A 19,171-nucleotide genomic window follows, 5' to 3' on the forward strand; every position below is an offset into this window, starting at 1 on the left:
ATTCAAGGAACAATGTTGCAATCGGACACTGGATAAATCAGACACTGTGAGTGTGAGAACTGATGGATCAACCTTCTGCAATGCAAGTACTACGGCATGAAGTTCTGCATGGTGAAAAGTACTATCACTTAAGATTTTAGTGTGGGTGTGCTGCATTGTAACTGTGTGATGTTATTATTGTTACAATTCTATCCACCCTAGTTAGGTGTATTTATAAACCATCATCAGTGAAACAGATGTCATCAATGGATGATCGTAGAATGGAGTATTTATTCCAACCCTCCTGATTTCTGTATAAAGCCGGAGTTTACACCAGTGAGTAACTTGCCTGATATCTTCAGGTACTATGAAAGAAAAAAAATACCATTATTACTTCCTCCCTCAGGTGCTTCCCTAATAAAAACTGGGGGCCAGTTGTCTTCAGTAATATGATGTCATAATCCTCAAATAAATGCTGTGTGAAGACAGCTTTACTAATGCATGATATATCCCCTTCAATCTGTATCTTTAAATTATAAACCGTATCAGGAGGATTTAAAAGCTTCTCCAGAGTTTCAACTCATATGAACTCATTAGTTGGACTCCCTACCAGAAACTTGTGGATAGTCTGATGCACTATTGTGGCTTCAACTGCGCTATCTAAAAGCACTCTCACCCAAGTCTTGTTGTGCAGGCAAATCCATACCTGTATTGGCATGTTTCCTAGGAAGTCCTACTACTTTCTTCTTAACTGGAGTATTAGAGTCCAATCCTTTATCTTCCCTCTTTACACTGACTTCAGTCTCTTGTCCCATTTTACCTCTCCCGTTATACTCCTTTCTTCCATGCTCAGATCAACTCACTCTCTTCTCATTTACCATCAGTCTCCAGTAAAGAACGTGGAGAGTGGATATCAGAATTTTATTGTAGTCCCTTATATTATATTTGGCCCCTATCAGATTCCCGAAATACAAGAGACCTTCAGTATCAAAGTGAAATATTATGTGATGTGGGTGTTAGTCCTCACCGTGTTATACTCTCACAATACCCCAGAGATGATCCTTGAATTCACACTAATAATCCTTAGCTCAGTCTTGGTAGATTGGCAAAGAACAGTCAGGCTTTACTAGAGGAACATGTGTTAAACATTTCAAAGCACCAATATGGATGATAAGTAACTGACATGACTTGAAAGAAATCCAACACCAATTAATAAAAATAGAGCTCATTTTTATCTTAATTTAGATACCAGAATGAACAGAATTGAATAAGTATAACTGGAGTTATAGATTTTAGAAGCATAACTAAATTACAGCAGAACTGTCAAGTCAATGGAGAAAGGGTCCAGTTATGAGGAACCCTGGCAGGGTTAAGGTCCTGCAGGTCCTGTGACCAGGTCACAACAATCAGTTCAATTTTACTCTGCCTGTGGCGTCTAGGTGCAGAGTTGTCCTGGCTGGCTGTGGTGCTGAACGGGACGCACGCTGGTGCTGATTTTACTGCTTATATGATGATGCAGCAAACAAGATGCAAAAACTCAGCTGGGTTGATGTTGTTGGATGCAGGCTGCATGAAGTGTCCTGTAGTTGCAGCGTCGAGTTTGGGGGTCAGTTAACAGACTGGCAACCAGCAAACCTTTGCAACGGTAAGTGAGGCTGAAAGGTTTAGAAAATTCACAGGGTCCAGGAGTGACATTGTGGCCTGAAACTTTGTGGCAGACGAGACTACAACTCCCAGAAGACACTGGACCACCTGAATTGTGACATCCCCACAGAGGGCCTGATGCCCAATGGATCTTTGGATCCTCCAAGCATTTTTACCTGCAGGTTACAGGGACTAGTGCCACAAGTCCAAGGGAGACTCAGGGTGCTTCTGGCATCCACAGGAGTACCTCTGGTTGAGAGTGATGAGTTTGAGCCAAGGACGAGGGTTGTTCATGCAGTTCCCAGTCTGTTGCCTCAGGGACAGAGTATTCCTCTTTTGCTTTGATGCAAGGTCAAAGTCCGGTTGTCGGTGACACAGGGCTCCTCATGGTCAGTCTCCAAAGTCAGTTCTTCAGTTCTGAGGTCAAGGGTGTCCCTTAAATCCTGGATTTAGGGGTGTGGAGACTAATGACCAGTGGGCAGCTAGCTCCTAAAGCTAATCCACTGAAGTCCCTGAGGTGCCCACATCTGGTGGGGTAGGTCACCTTTTGCTACACAGAACCCTCTATTCTGCCACTCCTAAGATGTCAAAAGTCAAAATTTAGTGCACAGACCGGGCTGCTCACCCTAGAGGTGTGGTCAGCCTGCTGCTGGTGTTCATGGCCCTGCATATCTAATTTCTCACCTATCCACTAGCAAATGAAGCCTTTGAAACTCATTGCCCTTATGTGCCTAATCACTAGCTCAGCTGGGGGAAGGAGGTGTGACCTTCTTGCCTCAGCCTTTGTCTCTGACTCCTGGGAGCATCCACGCTGCCTAGCAGGAGGTCAGCAAGCTTTCTTGGTGACATCAAGCACAAGAAAGCGTGGCTGAACCAACAGAGTACAAAGAAATTGGGGCAAACAGGTGAGTAACCTCTAAAGTGCCACTTGGGTACATGCCAGCCATCCTTTAACAAAAGATTCATGTTAGGGGAGAAAAGACATCTTGTTTGACACCAAACTTGACATATCTAGGCGGTACCATCAGAGAGCTAGCAACTTGGGTCTGCCTGGGTGCAAGTCCCATGTTATCCTAGGGACCGGCTATCACTTACAGTGTACTTTAATGGAAAGGACACTATAGAGTCATATAAGCTACTGCTTCCATGCTTGCACCTTAAATGTAATACACCCGGCCTCCTCGGCTGCAGAGGCCTTCCCATAGGGGTGTTTGACTTATATGTAAGGTAGTGCATTGGGTTTTGCCACTCAGGGTGAGGACACAGTCAACCTTGAGCAGTTTGTACTGCTCCTGCACTCTGCATTGGCAAGCCTGATTCCATTAATGTGCTTGGGTCACCCAGGGTGGTACAAACTCATGCTGCAGCCCTGGGGACACCTTTGTCACCTATGCCCTGGGTAACCCTGGTACCATACACTAGGGACATAATAGGGAGGTAAAGTACATAGCAATTGGGATACCAATTCATGTTTACTAATTTAGGGAAAGAACACTGGCACTGGGATCTGGTTAGCAGATTCTGGCGCACTGTCAGGATTGAAAACCAGTATCCAGTTTTTCAAGTAGGGGGACATATGCAAAGATCCCAGCTTTCTTACACCGCCATCCATCTTTGCTCTCTCGCCCGCTGTTTCTTCCTATGTTCCATTGCAGATTTCTTCCACATGTCACTTTTAGGTTTAAATATGGCTTAACAGCTCGGGTACCTAGGGTATCACGACCTACAGAGGTGTAAACTTCTGCAGTTATTTTTGGTAGTTCCCAATCTTAATCTAGAACAGCTTCTAGTATCTGACGTATAGCCAGAACCAAAGCTTCTCCCTTAATTTTGTTCAGGATGATTGAGGAAACTGTTCCCCATTAGCCTCATTTCTACATTCAGAGCTGGTGCAGCCTCATGCTTGTTATGTAAATGTTACAGTACCTCAAGGAGATCTGCCAGTAAAGGCGTGCCAGGCGTGCTGGTGCAAATGTATGTAAATATGCTTCCCAAGTGTTACATTCCTCTTCTGGTGGCACCATCCCAAGAGCAAGACATAGTCAATATTCCATGTTTGTCTTGGTGTATTGCGTTTGGATAGACTGCTTCCAACTAGTTGGTCTTGCAAGCAACCTAGAAGGCAATTTGATTGCGCTCAGTGGGCATTTTACCCATGATAGCATTTATAGTCTGTGGAGTAATTGATTGAACCTATTCCTGAACTACTGGTCGAGCTGCAAGAGCTGATCTAAGAGTTTATGTTATGCAGTACAAACTGTAGTGTCTCCTAGATAAGAGTGTGTAATTCAAGAACCCTATAACATCAGTCAGTGCTAGCGTACCAGGATGTGGAAAGGATGTTCAGTCAGCTAGTGTTCCCTACGTAGCACCTTCATTTCTCAGGGGCCCCAAATGGACATTCCTGTCCATGTGTGGTAACTGACCAGTAACAAACTTTGGTGTTCCTGGTAAGCCAAAAGGATTTGTAGATCATGATGTGTCCTACAGTGTGCAGGATGTGCTACAACTTTGTAAGCTTAAACTTCCCAGAAGCAGCATCTGTTGCCTCAAACTCCATCCATGAGTAAACATCTCAAAGGTATATACTGCATGAGCAGCTATTACAAAAGCACTGACCCTGGCATCAGGGACACCTTGAAACTTGAGATGTGGAGTAACTGCTTCCCTGCAATTGGCTCGTATTGCAATAGGGGCCACCCTATAAACAAACTGTTTCAAGTAAATTGGATTCAAAGAATTAGAAAACCCACAGATGGGGAGTAACCCTTTAAAGGTCAGGCTTGGTAAAACTACGGCAATGGGTATTCCCTTATTCCCCGTAGGAGGTAACCATGATTAATGAGTGTCTTCATAATGATAATATTGATGGTTTACTTGTGTGTGCATGTTAAAAGAAACTACTCAAGGTCTTTCAAAAAAATCCTCACCCCATGTTGGATGTCATTGTTGTGTAAATTAAAACTCTAGCTTAGCTCTACACGGCTTGTTTTCACACCCCTGGGCGACACAAGTGAACTTAGTTCAATGTACCAACAATTTAATGTGAAAGGCAGGTTATTGTAGCCCCACAGAGCCCCACCAATACAAAGTTGAGGTGGCATCAATCCTTTTGGGTTACTAGCAGTCCCTAAGTAGGGATACAGGGACAACCTGGTTAGTTGAAAGACCAAGTTAATTCTTTATAATAGCTCTCACATAATTCCCTAAGAAAAACAGACTTTGACTAAAAAAACATTTATTTCAACAGGCTCATATTGTTGCTTAGCACATCTAAAATAACCGCATAGATATCATTAAAGCAGCACAAATACTTGTTGTGAATAATAAGAGTAAAATGAGCATTTCTACCATAGTTAAAATGTAATCTAACACCCTAACACTTACTTTTATGCGCTACACTAGGAGAGCATGGAGTAGCATAACTTTCATCTAGAGTTTCTTAGGGAGAATCAACACACTGCATATCTGTTTACAGCAAAACACTGTAGTTATCAGGCGTTGGGGAGGCATTGTTCCCTGTAAAATAGAAACGTGCCTCATATCTCTCCTCTCCTCATGGACTTGACCGGGTATAAACACAAAGCACGATGCAGCAATGTCTCTGGCAGTCAAGATCTTCTCTGGCACTATACTGCATGATAATCTGGGTAAAGGACCTCTCCTCCCAAGTAGTCAAGTGGCAGCCTTTTTTTATATCTAATCTACGATGGAAATTTCTGACATAACTTCAAGAATGTCTGACATCTATGAAGATGCAAGTCTTATACACATTCATATAAACAAATAAGGTAAAACACTTAAATTGAGGCTACACTATTTTGGTTATTATTCTTGTCTGACCTTGAAATAGAGATAACACATCACTCCTCTCAGACTGATGTTGCATCAGGTGTTCTTATCAATGTCTTTGTCTGAGTGAGTTGCTACTTTTACAAGTTTTTAGAAAGATGACATCTGCATCACAGGCAGACACATCAATGAGTGTGCAAAAATAAATAAAATAAGTTGTGGCCTGCTCAGTATAGAGTCGGCCCAATGGAGCTTAAGTCAATACCCCCAAGGTGTGTTTTGGGGTGATTTGTGTCACAGGTGCAAGGCCCAGCCACACAAATGGGGTATCATTCGCATCTGAATATAAATGTGGGAACAGGAATTGGATTTTTTTTTTTTGCATTTGTGCCTTCCAAATTTAAGCCAGTGTGTAAGAAAGGAGACATTTTGCTAAATGCCCTCTGAATCACATGCCAGTATGGGTACCTACAAATTTGCAGATGTACGAATAACCACAGCTTCTAAATCCAGTAGCTAATGTACATTTCAGAAACGCACAGGTTTTCTTCATGCCCATTTTTCACTCTTCATATTTTACCATATGGATTCATCTATACTCGGGGCACAATAAAAAACCATTGTAAAGTGTAGCTCCGTTGTTGGTTCTGGGTACCTTGGGTTAATATACTGCCTACAAGTCATATATATTCCAAAGACCTGAAGGATATAGGGTATGTACTGGAATATTGCTTTTGTAAAATGCTCATTGCAGTGGCGGCCCGTCCTTTAGGGCGGAGGGGCCACGCCCCCCCACCTTTTGCCCCTCATGAAGAGTGTCTGTCAGGCTGAACAAAGGTCTGCCTGACAGACACTCTCCATGTTCAGCTCAGGCAGCCAGGAGCAGACATGCGCGATTTGCGCACACTCCTGGCTCCCTGAGCTCAACTTTGCTGGACTGAGGAGGCCACAGCTCCTATGGGCATGACCTCCTCGGCTCAGCAATGGTGCCTCGAGGCCTTCCCATGGGTGACGAGGAAAGCGTCACCAATTGACACTGGCTCATTGTGACAAGAAGTTACAGGTGAAAATGTTAGAAGTAGCTATTGTTTCCTACTCATTTTGTATATTTATTTATTTCAAGTGTTTTGGGGAAAACCGTGAGAGATACACACAAATGACTTCTTGCTCAATTCAATATTCTGTCTGCTTTTCAGAAATTAAAAGTTTTTTCTGGTTTCATCTTTGGGTTTCACATCTGTTTCCACCACCAACTGGAAGTAAATTGAAAACCACAGAATAAGGAAACATTGGCAACCTCTTAGAAAAGTGTAACAAACGTACTTTACTTTTTATCTAAGTTTGTTAACATGCCAATTAGACAATACAAACCACACAGCACAATAAAAACAAACATAATAATTCCTAAAAATATATAAGATGGAGGAATAATCAATAAGCACTCACAACTACCAAGTACACATATTAAAACGAGTACAACACAAAAATACCCATAACACATGCTAAAATAAATACCTTACCAAGCTCCAACCCTAAATTAGAAAGCCAACAACTTTTGCACCCAACCCCAAACATTTAAAAACTACATGAATACTATACTGAACAATGATAGCAGTAGAGAAAATGGGAATTTGACAAGCCAGATAGTGCAATATAGAAAACTATGTAAGAATGCATTAAAACATTAATGTAGAGGAAAATGTGTCTACTACCCTCAGATGATGCAAAAAAGCACAACCCTATGTAAAAATACACCTCTTTAGCTAAAAACTGAAGAATTATAGCAGAATAAAAAAAGGCTATACCCCCTTGAGAAACACCATTGTGCCAAAAAAGCAAGTCACATTATGGGGGAAGAGTACCGAGCAGCTCACCGGCTATAATGGTCAAAACGTTGGCCAGCACCCAGCAGACCGCTATATTATCACAATGCAAAATTATATTCATGAAGTCACTAATACAACGGACCTGCACCTCTCTGAAAACAGGCAATAGTTAGCATTTTTTATGTTAGTAAGAGGTACAGAAAACAATAAGATGTGAAAATGATAATACATCAAGGTTGAAAAAAGGGCAAAGGCACTCCCACCCCAGATGGACCCGGCCCATTTTATAAAGCGGGAACCTGGCCCAACTGGACCTTCAGAGCCCATCTCCTCACAGATCTACTCTAGATGCCCCTCAATTAAGGCTGAATTAGACCACTACAGTCAACTTCCACTAGGTGCTGCGCACTGCCTCTCCTACTCACATCCATTGAATCACTATAGAGGGAGTGCTCTCCAATTAAGCATCTTAATGCTTGTTTCTATTGGAGCACTGACATCACTGCAGGAGAATACCAAGTGGGCAAATTCAACGATGCCTCCACAACCTGTCGGTTCTCATAGTCCCTTAGGTTTCCCTTGCAGGTGAATTATTATAAAGTGCTGCAAAGAGCTTTTATCTGATTTCACCAGATCTGCCCAGTAATTGAGCAACCTCTGGCTATATTTAAAAAAAAATTAGTAAGGACAAACTCTAATTTCAGCGCACTACTCACTGAGCCTCTTGGTAATCCCAATTATTTTTCCCAGATGGTAGTTTCAACACTTTGCAAGCACTTAGCTACTTTTTGTAACAAAACCTCACCCCCATCGAGTAAAAATCCTATTTTTGCATTATAATCATCTCTCAACACTTCAAATGATTGTGTCAAAAAACCAAATCTAATCTCAGTAGTTAGCCTGCAATGGCCTTACCTCTTGATTTTTGTGAAGAGACATGACCGCAAAAGTCTCGGCTCTCGCTACATACCACACCGAGGTATCTGTATTCCTTAACCACCTCCATTTGGGCACCATTCATCCACCATCTGAACCTCAGGAGAAGCCTCTTACCTTTTGTAAAAAAACATTACCTTCATTTTGGCCATATTAATCTTTGGATCATTCCCCTTACAATACTGAGAAAAGGCATCCAATTGCTGCTGCAGCCCCACTGGTGCAAGATTTAATAACACTGTGTGGTACGCATAAAATGAAACACCTATGATTTTGGTCCCCAGCTTAGAAGGGAAGGTCTTGACCTGCCTTAAGCCCTCCAAAGCATCCGCTATGTAGATTGAGAACAAGACAGGACCGGAGCCAAGATACACCCGTTCCAACCCATTATGTGTACTAATCTTTTTGGGCAGGTCCTCATTACTGCCCCCAAATCCCCCACCACCAGTTTCCACTCTGGTCTGGTCCGGAAGCCCTCATGCAATTGGGCTATCAGCTTCAAGAGACCCGGGGGCACTTCCATCTAGCCACCTTTTTCCATACAATATCTCTATTTACGGTGTAAAATGCAGAGGACAAATCAATACAAACTACATACAGTAGCTGGTTCCATAAAATGGCATCATTCTCCAACAGCTTTTTTAATATCATGTAGCCATCTGTAGATGTACCCTTTTAGAAATCCCATTTGGGTCAGGTAATATTCTAACTGTACTCACCCAGTCTTCCAAAGGGCCTAACAGATGCCTTGCAAAAATGTTACTTGTAATATCCACCAGGGTAATCAAACGATAATTAGATGGCTGGGCTCTATCGCCCATTTTAAAGAGGGATACCCTAATACTCCTTTTCCAAGTTTCCAGCAAATTTTGACCCCCAATTATTTCTCTAAACATTGGAGCCAAGGTCTGTGCCCTATGGAGAGAATTTAAGTTCAATAATATTCGCTGAAATATTATCTGGACCTTGTGGCTTGGAGCTTTGTAAGCTTTTTATCACTGCTTGAATTTCACTAACACTTAGGATTGGAATGCTCTTAGCTGACCCCGTGACCTGTAGGCTTATCTGTAACGTACTGGGGGCAACCCCATCACCACCTTTAATTTTATAAAGGTCTAAGATATAGCTTACCAAAGCTTCTTCAGGTATTCACACTGCTGTAATGTATGTGAAAAGCCCAAGACTACGGTTGGAGATGCGCCAAAGGCCCATAAGGTTAACTGTATGTTGCAAAGAGATAGCACTAGTCCATATGTTCTCCTTTTACCTCCACTTAATTTGCCACATTTCCTTTCTAAAAGCTTTCCCATGTTGTTTAATCAAGCTCTCCCAATATTTCCCACCTGCTCCACACGCCTGCCTTATGTTCTTATTAAACAAAGCTTTGGCCCGGGACTTTTCCAAGCTAAAAACAATTCCGTCCTAACACTGTACCCTAACAGGCCTGCGGCCACCCAAATCCTTATAGAGGAAATAAGGTTTTCAAAATCCTTTACTGTGTGTTGTAATGGTGCATTAAGTTGCTCTATGCGTAGCCCCTCAAGACCATTTATAACATGCTGTTTTAATTGCAAGGGCCAGCTATTAGTCCACTTTCGCTTATCCTGGTCCCCCTAAACAGTGTGAGTACAAGGGGCTTATGATCACTACCCCCAAGGTTATCTACAAAAAATCCTTCACCATGCCAAAATACTCAGCAGATATTGCCACATAATCAATCAGGGAAGTTACTCTCCCAATACCAAATGTCAGCTGAGCCGGCTGGTCTCTAGGACACCTCCTGTTTATTATCTCATATTACAACTATTAAGTAGGGTCTCCAAGTGCCTGCCAGACTGGTCCCCTCTCTGACTCCCCAAGACCTGATAGGAATTATTCAAGGTCATATCTTTATCCCTTTGAATTGGGTCCCTCATCTGCCTTGTAGGGATTTTTGCATTAAAATCGTCCATCAAAAGCATGGACACACAAGGAGAACGCCCTTGAATCTGGCTCACCAAAAGTGGCAATTCCCAGAATAAAATATTTTTACCAAGTTTCGGGAAGAAATATATGTTGATGAGAATCAGGTCAGGTGATCCCATGTGGACCCCTCTGCACTGATCAGGGCAACCCTTTTTTATCCCCCTACCTATCATGATAGAAGGAAGCCCAGAAACGGATACAACTAAAAAGTTAGAAGAATCACTAGATAGGACAGACACACCAACATCATGCATAACAGAAACCAAAAAGGCAAGGCCCCCAACAGGTCTCCCTAAATACAGCATAATCCGGCCACCTCGAGTCCTCACGTTTCTTGAATGGCTGCTATCACCACTTTATTGACCTTGATAATCTGCAAAAGTGATGCCATGTCCTTTTCATGCCTGCTATCTTCCAGGTCAATATATTGACTCCAATCACATCAGTACCTTTGAAGAAGGGCTTTTGAAAACTCAATTTTTACGTTGATAGACCCTGTTATTTAGTCCCAATCCTGCTCCACCCAGTTAGTGAAAATGTGCCTGTCCTTCTCTGTTTTCACCACTAGGATTATATCCAGACCAACACTCCCTCCCCAGCCTCCCGCAACCAAAGGCAGGGGGCCATTATTAGGAATGGAGGGGTAGGACCCTCACCTGGCACCATGCCTGTTGGTGGCTGTTAACTGAGATGGCGGGGAAGCCTTCAACAGGGAAGGAGACACATAGATATCAAAGCCTGACCACCTGAGCTCATCCAACAATTTCAAAACTTCTTCCACTACCACCCTGGAGTAAAAGTGGACCCGCACAAAAGGCAGGTTGCAGATAACTCCCAGGATTTCGGATGAACCACTTTGGAAATATCCTTTGTAGAAAAGTTCGCCAGCTGAGGGATCCAGTGCCGGAGAAATATCCTTCTGAATCAGCAAAAATTTCTACAAATTGGATCACCCAGACAGCATCATTGGTAGAATAAGTCGAATTTATGGCAGATTTTAACCCCCACTAAGTGTCTTCCTCCAAATTGTCTTTCCCACTCCAGCTTTGCCTAAATGAGCCCCCGTCCGCATTGGAAGCCAAGGGCATAACTTGCTCAGCGTGGGTGGTTCTCAGCTCAGCTGGCATTGAGGCAGGGCCACAAGGTGCTGGGCCCTGGGGAATAGTGCTGATTCAAAAGGCACCACAGTAACAGATGAAATACCTGCATCCTGAAATTTAATCTTTCTTGTTCTTTTCGTAGATATCCTCCAAACTTTCCTTTTTACCTTCTTTTCACTACTCTTTTGTTTGTTGTCACTTAACACCCTACCATGCTGCAGGCCTGAATCTTGGGTTGTAGCTTCAGGGGTGGGCCACATAGCTTTGTTGAAAACTGGAAACACTTTGCAGTGCTCCCCTAGAACCAGGACAGGGCCAGCAGGGATATCTTCAGTATTAATGCCCTCATGGACAGATTACCTTTCCTCTATAAACAGAGCTTCCAAGTAACTTAGGACCAAAGATTGGTCACAACTTTTTTTTCTTGTTTATGAGGCCTACTCCTAGAATCCTCCACCTGAGTACTCACATCTACAGTGCAAGTAACAAAGCTCTTTGAAACAGACTTATACTCTTCTCCTGTCCCATTAGTCAGCAGATTATTCAATATTACAGATAAAATATCTAAAATATGGTCAGAATTGTCTGTGTTCCCTCCTAATAGGGACAGAATAGATGCCAACATACGTTCAAGAGTCTGCAGTGATCTTGAAAAGGAACCAATCTGAGGAGAGATTCATTAGGGGATTCATCATTAAATCAGGAGAAACAGACAAATTAACATGCTCTGATGGTGTGAGGCTGGGAGTGCTCGAATACAAGTCTAAAGATTATTTCCTCTGCATTAGTGTATCAGACGGAGCATCCATCTTCTCATCCCCGTAGGGACATTGGTTTAAAGGGTGATATATCCAGTAGCGTGTTCCAAAGTTAGAGAAGACTGAGTGACCAGTGGAACATATGAGGCCTCAATAGCTTCCCCTCCAGATGTTACATACAAAGGGGACAGAACCCCCGGAGAACGGCACACTTCCCCTACTCCCCTGGGGGTGCCCCTTGTACTTGAGCGGGAGAGGGAGTAAGAAACCTCAATTGCTTTACCTCCTTAAGCTTAGGGGGAGCGCTGACCTCCTCATGTGCCATCAGCAATGGAGATGAATGTACCACTTCTCCAACCTGGGATTTGTCCACTGGTAATTTCTGGAAAAAGCTAGTATTTTGCCCTCCCCTCCCCCCCCCAAGCTTTAAGTATTGCTAAATGGGGGACACTGTTCCTCAGCAGGTTGGCTTTGGTCTTCTGACATTGCCTGGCAGTTAGGGCACGACCTGACTTCAATTTTTTGGCAGTCATTTTTACCAAAATTATAGTCTGCAGAACAAGATGTAAATCCAAAAAAGCCTAAGCCTCTCTTCCACAGGGCGTTAGTCCAGAGCAATAGGTCCAGCCAGGTCAGGGAAAAACAGAGCCAACCAAAATTATCTAACGAAGAAACAAAGGCCCGTTCAGCCCTGTACCCAAAATATGACTGGTGCAAGGTCTCTCTTACACTAACCTTTAGACACGCTCCTATCCATAGAAACTGGTACACCACAGCCTCAAACTTCCTAGGACCCCAAGACTCCACTTCGCCCTTATCAGGTGTCCAAGAACCCTACAAGCACACATGAAGAGACACGTATATGCACCCGTATAAGGGCAAAACCCAGCCCACAAGTCGTACCCAGGCCGCCAGCCCAGCGCAACCCCGCTCATTACCCAAACACACTCAGCGGTGCGACCCACAGCCGAGCCCTCACTTTCCACTCTCCCAGCTCAACTGACAGATCCCTCTTGCCCCGCTACTGCAGGAACGCCACTCAGCTTCCCACCTCCTACGCGATGAGAGGGAAATGTCATCACCACAACATACAAACAAGCATTTTCAATGCAACAGGTCTCACATTTGCTCGAGTTAGAGCTATTAGCGTTGTAAACTCCTAACCGGACTTTTCGTGTCTCACAAATTAAAAGAAAAAAAACGCAGCGCGATCCCAATATGTAAAACGCAGCGCGATCCCAATATGTAAAATGCAGCGCGATCGCTCTGCGTGAAAAATAAACAGATAGAATAGTCTGGAAACCATGCTGAAAACATCAAGCCTCGTATGTTTTTAGTAGTTTACCGGTGCTGTGTAGGTGGGCTAAACGTATGCATGCCTTTCACAAATGAAAGCAAGTGGATTTTAAAAGGCAAGCCCACGAACCAATGAAAGTGACTGACGTGACATGGGCGTGGTTGGAAGCAGAAAGAGAGATTACAGCATGGGACGGAACGCTTTGCCCTCGCCCATAAAAAGGGGGACACTAGTAGGGGCCACAACACCTCCGTGCCTGGAAAAGGAGATGGGCCGGCTCACCAGCCGCGGCAAGCGCACCCGGGCCGTTTTCATGGTTGCAGCTGGGTTCAGCAGAGTCCAAACTTTCAGAGCAGAGACCCTTCCCACAGCCTCTGGTCTCTTGCATGCTGCTCCTGTTCCCTCTGTTCCTGACTCCTGGTCCAAGTGGGCAGAAGAAAGCAAGCGGCAAACAAACAACAGCCTTTTGGCACAAGTTTAAAGGCAGCACTCAGAGAGCACTCAAAGCACTCATCCGGTCTGACAGCCCCCTCCGCTCACTCTCCGCAGTTTACTCTTCTCACCGCAGCTCCAGCAACGCAGGGCTGGGCTGCTAAGGTAACGCAGACCAAACAGACCAAATGAACCCGGTGACAGCAATAGCCAGCAACGGGTGGCAACAGCCAGCGTCAACAGGGGGTGGAGATGAGGAGAAAAGGTCCAGGTTCCAGTCACAAATGTGGTAAAAAATAGTTTTTTGTTGCAGCTCTGCGTGTTCCCAAAAGCTGGAAAGAAGGCAATTTTAGAACAGGAAACCTTTTGTTGATGCCATTTTTAGGGGGAAAACTATTTTTTTTACCATTTTCCCCCCAAAAAACACAATTTAGCTATAGTTTGGTTATTTTCTCAGTCCTCTCCAGGGGAATCCAGACACCCTGGGTACCTTTAGAATATCCATTATGTTAGGAAATACAAGGACACAAATTAGGCCTGGGTATCTTATGTAGGTAATGTAGGTGTAAGGGCAAAGTACCCCAAATAGCCAAGAAAAGGATTAGAACTAAGGTGGAAAGACCTCAGCAGTTAGGGGGTTAATAGGACTCTATAGACAGGCCTTTCTAAGAGGCTGGTCTGAACAACTAATAATGAGGAGTTTCTTTTTAGCGGAAACATCTGTGTAAGCAGTTATACGCCAACTGGCATCTCACTCCCCTCCATAGATGTCTTTTTTCACCCCAAACTGAAATCAGAAGGAAATCTAGACATCAGTGTGCTCATCATTCCCAGAACTACCGCTGTAGAAGTGAGGGACCTGAATAAGACCACAGGTTTATCACAGGTTAACAGAATCTTCTAAAGTCAGGTCACATCAAAATAGTGGTTGTCTTGGATGGGAACGCTACCCATCATCCTTTTGATTTCAGTCTTACTTTGCTTGCACAATACTTCTTTCATCGTGAGAACCAGTGTCTTGTCTTTCTCGTTCTTTGACATGCTGCTTCCCCTATAACAACAGCTAGCAATGGCTGATAAAACAGCACCTCTCCATAAGATTCCCCTAAACGCCCGCCACATTATACTAGACAAGTGCTCAATGCTCTCTCCCCAGGGTGGTGAGCACCTTAGGCAAAACCAGAGAAGAATCATTCACCCCGAGAAACCAGAGAATAATCATTCACCCATAGTCTTATCTCTCCTTTTTACTCCTTGTATGCTCTGAATCTCCTTTCCTTCTCTGGTTGTCCTGCATTCTCAAGTATCCTGTTTCTGCTTCCCATCCTGTCCTATCTTCAGGAGCTCTGACCTCACCTGCTCCATTTGTGATACAGCGCTTCTCTTTACTCCACCCCATGTCTTTTTATCCTTTGTGAGGTACCTGCCTCTTGCCTTCGACTTGCCCTTTCATTCTTCGCAAGCTTAATGTGTCTCCTCCCTACCATAGTTCTCTGTTCACCACTATTCTCGTTTTGTATTCTCAGCTTATTCTTTCATTCTTCAGAGGCTCATCATCTCTCCTCCTTACCATAACTCTATTCATCTGTCTTCTTGTTTCTCACCCCTTATTCTTGCATTCTTCACAAGCTTATTATCTCTTTACACCCCTCTGTTTGTCTTGGCTGTCTTGTTTTTCCTTCTCACCCTTTTCTTTAATTCTTCAGAAACCCATTGTATCTCCTCCTTACTTTAAATCTCCATTCATCAACCTTCTTGATTCTCTCACTCTAGTCTTTCATTTTTTCACAAGCTACTTCTCACTCCTATTTTCATTTTATTTGTATTTCATCAGAGGTTCTTTGTATCTTGCAATAATCCTGCCCACTGATCTATCATGGCTCCCTGCCTCTCCTCCTCACTCTCTTTCATTCCTCACAGCTCCATGTATATTCACATCCTGTCATTTCATAAGTACCCTGTTTCTCCTCCTTTTCATCCTTTCCTTCTTCACAGGTTCCCTGTTTCTCCTCATCTCTCCGCAGGTTCAAATTGGCCTATAGAACAACTATTTTGGCGGTGCACCACTTTGTTAGCAATTATTGAATCAAATGTAGAGGAAGTGAAATTCTTTTATGGTGTAAGTAAAGCAAATCTTCTTTTTATTTTTTTCCAATTCCATTAAATTCTTCCATAATGATCTTGTTAAAGCATGATATACATAATGGTAACAGCCAACGCATTTCGCCCTTCAACATTGGGCTTCTTCAGGGCTGTAACGTAACATAAAACAATAATAAACACACCGACACCATTTGAATACATAATAAAAACAGAACAAAATCATAGGACAAGACATGGAAATGTATAAACATATATATGTGTGAATAGGTACACAACATTAAGAATATTTACTTGAAAAATAAAAGAATTGGACTTTCTCTACATTTGATTCAATAATTGCTAACAAAGTGGTGCACCGCCAATATAGTTTTCATTTTTAGGTTTTTCTAACCTATTGAGCTCACTATAGATACCTGAATATTTTATTCTTGGATGGTTGGGAACTTATAGGGATTAGTGCATTTCCTATGAGCCTGCTGCACCCCGTTGTTGTATAGTGGTCTACAGAACAATCGAGCAGTAACAGAAGGGCTGATCAGAGGGGCCAGCATGTGGGCTATTTTCATTTGCTATTTGTGAGCCAGGTTTATGGTCTAAAGGGCCAGTTATTACTACTGATTTCTCTGATATTATCACAAATGTTGCCTGTAGCAAGCACAAAAACATGCGGTCTCCCATACCTTGCAAAACAGCTTTACTTTACAAGATCAAAACTATCCTGATTTGCAGATGTGGACCACTTTTTTAGCTATCTGATTCACTAATGGTTGATTTCTCTGATATTACTGCTAACATTGCCCGCAGACAGCACAAATGCATGATGTATCCATATGTTGCAAACCATTTTTTTTAGCTGTCTGAGTCATTAAATGGACCACTTTTATTTTGGTCCTCTGGTGTTTTTTCAGCCCTGTTTCAACACGGTATCACTGTCAACAACCCAGTTGTTCCTGACTGTGTGGAAAGCAGATTATTATGTGGTATGGTTGTGCGACCTCACCATGTAATAAACTCACAAATCCATCTTGGGTGCAGTTTGGCTTATTTGTAAAACCTTAGCTCAACCCTGGGTAGCCGTGTCTTCGAACAGTCAGGTTTTATCAAAGAAACAAGTGCAAAGCAATTAGGAGTACCAAAACAGTTGAGGAAAGAAATATGACAAAGGAAATCTCTTATTTTTGTGAATTTTTAGACTCCAAAAATGAACAAAATCCACCTGAGGGGCCAGAAATATAAATGGTTATGCAAATAAAACATTACTGCTTTTAATTCAAATCGCAACAAGCAGTAGCAACTACTGTGGTTAGCGATTACTTGGAAAGTGTTTGAAAACTTTTGGAAAATTGTGTTCAGTTGTTTTTTGGCCCATTTTTGGCAACCAACTCCAGCAGGAAGCATGTGACAGGGACAACAAGTATCTTGTCAAGGCAGTTACCTCAGTCAAAGCAGTCTCTAGTGCAGTTCTAGCCTCTATGGTCCTGATGCAAGGTATACAAGATGCTGAAGGATACAAATGCCTGGTTACCTTCTTGGCTGATTATTGCGCTATACAAATCATGAGGACATACCATCACAAGGATGCTGATCAGGTGACTGGGGTCTTCCTGTGGCCACTCTTTGGTCCATGAACATGGTTGGGCGAGTTTGGCCACAGAGGTAGATGCCCTATGAAGTCCCAACAGGCAACTATTGCTACTGGTCTCCGGTTACAGCGAATCCAGTGGCTCCCTTTAACTGAGCCACTCAGTTGGGACCATCTTGGGAGACTAAACTGCACTCTGATGACTCTCCTGGGTCCAGCAGACTTGGGTGCAATTTTTGAGTGTCAAGACTTGGTCTCCTAGGCTGCATTTCAGTGTTCAGTGGTGGCCAAGTGATTGTGGCTAACAACCTGCCAATGCAGACTTCTTTAGCTTTTGTGGCCCTTGAGTTGTAACAGGAATTGAGCCAACTGACTCTTGAAGTCCCTTCTGTCTGTGGCTCAGGGATGACTTTGCCTCAAGCAGGGCACCACAGGCACTGTTCTGTCTTTGTTATCCCAACGATCAGCAGGTGCAATCCAGCCTTTCTTTGTCAGCTCCGGGGAACAGCTGGGCAGTCCTTTATTGGTCCCCTCTCCAGTGCAGATGTGATCTGAGGTCTGGGTGCCAGGGGTGCAACTCTCATATCAGGAACGTACCCCTAGGATTTGCAGTGACTACTAGCCAATGGGCTACCATGTCCCCTCCCATCTGATGACAACTTCCTGCAAAGTGTGGCATCTAGCTATCCCGTAATGCAATATTCTGCCCTCTGCCAAGACAGCAGAACCCCTCTCTCGGTGTGTAGGGCTCGGGAGCCCACAATAGAGGGCTACAACCCCACAGGAAAACTGGTTTGGCAACTGTTTCCCACACTCTTTCCTAGATGCCATCCTATCTACCAGAACAAAAGAGCAGCTCCTCGTGTGTGTGTCCACTGTTTGCCGTTCAAAAGCAAATTCCCCTTTGAAGCTCGCCTTTTGGGCTCACACCCTAGTTGGTCTTCCTGCCAGGGAGAAGCAACACCACTTCCAATGGCAGACCCTTTGTGTACCTTCCTGAGAGTCGTTCACACCTCCCCCTCAGATGGCAGAAAGCAGATTTGTGGCAAGCAACTGTAAATGGTCACTGGTAAACGTTTGGGCAACAGAGTGGCAATTTTCCTAGAGTTGCCATTTGCTTAGGAGTTACATTATATGTGGCTTGGGCAATAACTGGGGTTTAATGCAACGATTTGTTTGACACCTTAAAGTACCAACGTTCACAGTCCCATTCAGGAGTTAGCACTGCTGAGTTGTCAGCGTGTAACCATGTACACACCAATGGGGCTACTAGTGTTTCTACAGTCAAAATCACGATTGGGATTTTTTTACTGCAAGAACACATGATCACACATGTTCTACTTTTTAATAAATAGCACTCTGCCTTATGGCTTGATAGGCCTGCCTTAAGAGTGACTTATGTATAGTAAAAAGGAAGGTCTGGAGTTTGTCATGATTAAAAAGGCAAAGTCAAATTAGTAGCTCAACAACTGTTCTGTCAGACATCAATGGCAGGCTGGAAGCCATGGTTTGCTTTGTGACACCTGTGGTTGCACAGACTGTTTTAGTCCATGAAGGGGAGGCTTTAACTTACTGGCAGCATATACCAGGGACCTATGAGAAGGTTAACTTATGCTAATTGTGGGTGAAGAAATCAGACATATACCTTATAAAGGTCAGAGCAATAGCAATGAAGCCTGGTTGAAAGGTCTCAGTGCACTTACAGAATCAAAAAACCAGCAGCATTGGTCCAATAAATGTGGGGGTGATCATGAAAA

The 19,171-nt window shown here is 43.4% G+C and overlaps 1 long non-coding RNA gene across 1 annotated transcript in view; it reads right to left on the minus strand.

Annotated features, from left to right (window-relative positions):
* Positions 1-6,554: 6,554 nt before the first annotated feature.
* LOC138258586 (uncharacterized) overlaps positions 6,555-19,171 on the minus strand; it is a 116,280-nt gene continuing 103,663 nt past the window's right edge. The window contains exon 3 of the long non-coding RNA XR_011198435.1: positions 6,555-6,668. This is a non-coding gene — a long non-coding RNA (uncharacterized lncRNA). The remainder of the gene's footprint in view (positions 6,669-19,171) is intronic.

This window comes from Pleurodeles waltl, chromosome 9 (genome assembly GCF_031143425.1).
Source record: "Pleurodeles waltl isolate 20211129_DDA chromosome 9, aPleWal1.hap1.20221129, whole genome shotgun sequence".
NCBI lineage: Eukaryota > Metazoa > Chordata > Amphibia > Caudata > Salamandridae > Pleurodeles > Pleurodeles waltl.